Consider the following 3,799-nt stretch of genomic DNA (forward strand, 5'->3'; position numbering starts at 1 on the left):
CATCCCCAGCCCTATTTTGTATTTTATTTAGAGACAGGGTCTGGCTGAGTTGCTCACGCCTCACTATTACTAAGGCTACCTTTGAACTTGGGATCCTCCTGCCTCAACTTCCCCAGTAGCTGGGACTACAGGTGTGAGCCATTGTGCCCAGCTTACATAAGACCTTGGTATTGTTTCAGGTCCCCAGGGTTCTATTTCACTATTTTTTTTGAAAGGGGGCGGTACTGAAGATTGTACTCAGGGACACTCCACCACTGAGCCACATCCCCAGCCCTATTTTATAATTTCTTTTTATTTACACAAAGGGTTTCACTGAGTTGCTTAGCACGTCTCCATTGCTGAGCTGGCTTAGAACTTGTGATCCTCCTGCCTCAGTCTCTGAAACCACTGGGATTACAGGTGTGTTCCACCATGCCCGGCTATCTATTTCACTTTTATTTTCTCTCTTCTTTGAATTAAATGATTTCTGTTGATCTCTCCTAGGTCCACTTACTATTACACTGTAATCTGCATTCTGCTGTTATTCTACCCAATATGGTAGATTTTTGTTGTTTGGCTATATTTTTATAACTTCTATTTCTCTGCTGAGATTTCCTATCCTTCCAATCATTGTGAAAATATTTTTCTTTATGTCAGTGACCAGCAAAAAAGAGTCTATGTGCCTAATCTTTTTCCTCATCTTTTTTTTAAAGAGAGAGAGAGAATTTTTTTAATATTTATTTTTTAATTTTCGGCAGATACAACATCTTTGTTTGTATGTGGTACTGAGGATCGAACCTGGGCCGCATGCATACCAGGCGAGCCACATCCCCAGCCCCTCCTCATCTTTTTTAAAAAATGAAATTTTGCCAGGCATGGTGGTGCACTCCTGTAATCCCAGCAACTCAGGAGACTGAGGCAAGAGGATCTTGAGTTCAAAGATAGTCTCAGAAATATAGCAAGGCACTAAGCAACTCAGAGAGACCCTGTCACTAAATAAAATCTAAAAAAGGGCTAGGGAGGTGACACAGTGGTTAAGTACCCCCTGGGTTCAATCCCTAGTACCAATACTGATGAACCCAGCCTAATTCCATTTTAAGATTGGGAGCCATCTTGTCACAAAGTTATGAAAAGTTCATTTCTGTTTTACTATAAAATACTATGATTTCTATTTGGCCTAACCATGCTTTGTTTTTAGGTTGCTTGGGGTTGGTTGATCTTATCAAATATATAAATGTAATATTTGGGGGGAAAGATAAGCTTGCTTTTATTTGGAATTCCTGCCCCATGCTCTGAACTCACCCATGCCTGGCCCTCCTTGACCAGATAACAACCCTCCCTAAAACCTCAGCAGTGCCTCATAAATTCTGATGTTGGAATCTGAATTTACTCCCTACCTTGGAATGTTAAGCCATGTAGATCATTAACCTACTATCTGCCCTTGTATTATGCTTGCCAGAACCCTGTTAGCTGTAGTTCCCAAGACATCGACCTTTGTAACTTTTTTGTTATAAAAAGCATCCTGCCCTTGGACCAGATGCTATCCTCTGGCCCGGCTTCAGGTGAAGCTGTTGCTGGTCAGCTCTCTTGTGTACACAAGATAAGCTTACTTTTATTTGGTTTAAAGTTGGAGATGGTGGGGGCTGGGGCTGGGGCTCAGTGGTACAGTGCTCGCCTAGCTCTAGGTTCAATCCTCAGCACCACATGAAAATAAATAAATAAAATAAATGCATAGTGACCAACTACAATTAAAAATTAAATATTAAAAAAATTGGAGTTGGTGATCTTTTCTTTGCATCATGGGTTCAACAATACCAGTTTGTTTGCACATTGTTTATAACTGCTTTTACACCATAGTTTCAGAGTTGAGTAGTTAAATAGAGACTGTATGTGGCCCACAAAGCCTAAAATATTCACTGTCTAATCTTTTTTTTTCATTTTTTAAAAATTTAATTGTAGATGGACACAATACCTTTATTTTATTTATTTATGTGGTGCTGAGGATCAAACCCAGTGCCTATAGGGATTCTGACCGTGGAAATGTACAGGGAAGTATTCCCCTGGTGAGCAAACTCCTGGTGGGTAACAGCCACCCTGTTTCCCACCCTTAGAATGCCCTGCAATCTCTCTTAGGATCTAGTAATATAGCTAATATATGTGCAATGTCTAGCTGGTATGGCAATGCCCTGAGAAGCCTCTGTGTTAGAGCCTCATCAAGGCTTGACCTTGATTGCAGGCACTTAGCTCCTGGGGATAAAGGAACTTGCTTTTCTTGATAACTACAATGTTTCACCAAGCTCGGGTGCTCCTGGATCTGCCTGCCTAACAGTAACTTCAGACAATGGACTTCCTTGAGAACTGCACAAAGCTCCTAACATTGCATATTGTAACTGTGAGATGTAACTGCAGAATAAGCAACCTTACTGATAACTCTAAACAATAATGTGGTTATGGTGCTAATGACCTAATGTAACCTATTGGTCTAAATAAACGTGGTTGCTTGGACAAAGGGCCACTCTGCCACCTTCCCTGCCTCTGCACCTTGTCTCTGTCTCCTCTTTATTATTATTTCCTTACAAGTGCCCAATGCATGCGAGGCAAAATTCTCTCTCTCTCTCTCTCTCTCTCTCTCTCTTTGGGTACCAGGGAATGAACTCAGGGGCACTCAGCCAGTGAGCCACATCCCCAGCCCTTTTTCATATTTTATTTAGAGATAGGATCTCACCGAGTTGCTTAGTGCCTTGCTTTTGCTGAGGCTGGCTTTGAACTTATGATCCTCCTGCCTCAGCCTCCCAAGCTGAACTGCTGAGATTACAGGCATGTGCCTGTGGCAATAGTTCTTGTTTGTTTGTTTGTTTGTTTTGTCTTTGGTACCAGGATTGAACCCAGGGACACTTTACCACTGAGCTACCTACCCAGGTGGTGATGGTGGAAACTGGCCTTAGGATTTCAAGGTCAAGTTCAGCAGCCTCCCTTGGATTGGAGCTCTCTGGCTCCACAGCAGAGAGTCAAAGCATCCATAAACTTCACAAAACCCCTCAGGAACTCCAGAGACCTCCCACTCCCAGGGACAGGACAGAGAAGGGCTAATCTGACTCTATGACCCAAGACTAGCACTCCCCTGTACACACAGTGTCACTATGAGATCAGAATTCACAACTGTAGGCATTGACCACAGTGTGGGGCCCAGTGCTGGGGTCCTCTGCCTCCTCCTCCTCCCCTCCAGGTCCATTCCCATGTGGGGTCCTCAAAACGGAGGCCATCATACATCTCCTGGAATCCTATACAGCCATGGAAAAGGACAGTGCTGCTCTGCAGGACACACAAACCATAAGTCTTGCTTGGTGCAGGGTGAAGGAAGCCAGCCCTGGGGGCCCAGGCCGCACATCCTTGCCTGTGACACTCTCAAAAAAGCCAAAGAATAAAAACAGAAAAACAGGTCGGGTGGGGGGGGGGCCCTGGGGAGATGCGCTGTTGTGTAACTGGGTCGTGGGGGAGGCTCAGTGGTCAGATGTGTTTGTCAAAATTTGCAGAACAACAGGTTAAAAGGGTTGTTTTTTTTTTAATATTTATTTTTTAATTGAAGTTGGACACAATACCTTTATTTATTTATTTTTATGTGGTGCTGAGGATCGAACCCAGGGCCTCGCACGTGCTAGGCGAGCTTTCTATCGCTGAGCCATAATCCCAGCCCCAAAGGGTTGGTTTTTAATGTATGTAAACACTCCTTTAACTTGTAGGGTTTTTTGTTTGTTTGTTTTGATCCTGGGGATTGAACTCAGGAGTGTTTTACATACAACCCCAGCCCCTCACTCCTTTA

Source organism: Marmota marmota, unplaced genomic scaffold (assembly GCF_001458135.2).
Source record: "Marmota marmota marmota unplaced genomic scaffold, marMar, whole genome shotgun sequence".
NCBI classification, from domain to species: domain Eukaryota; kingdom Metazoa; phylum Chordata; class Mammalia; order Rodentia; family Sciuridae; genus Marmota; species Marmota marmota.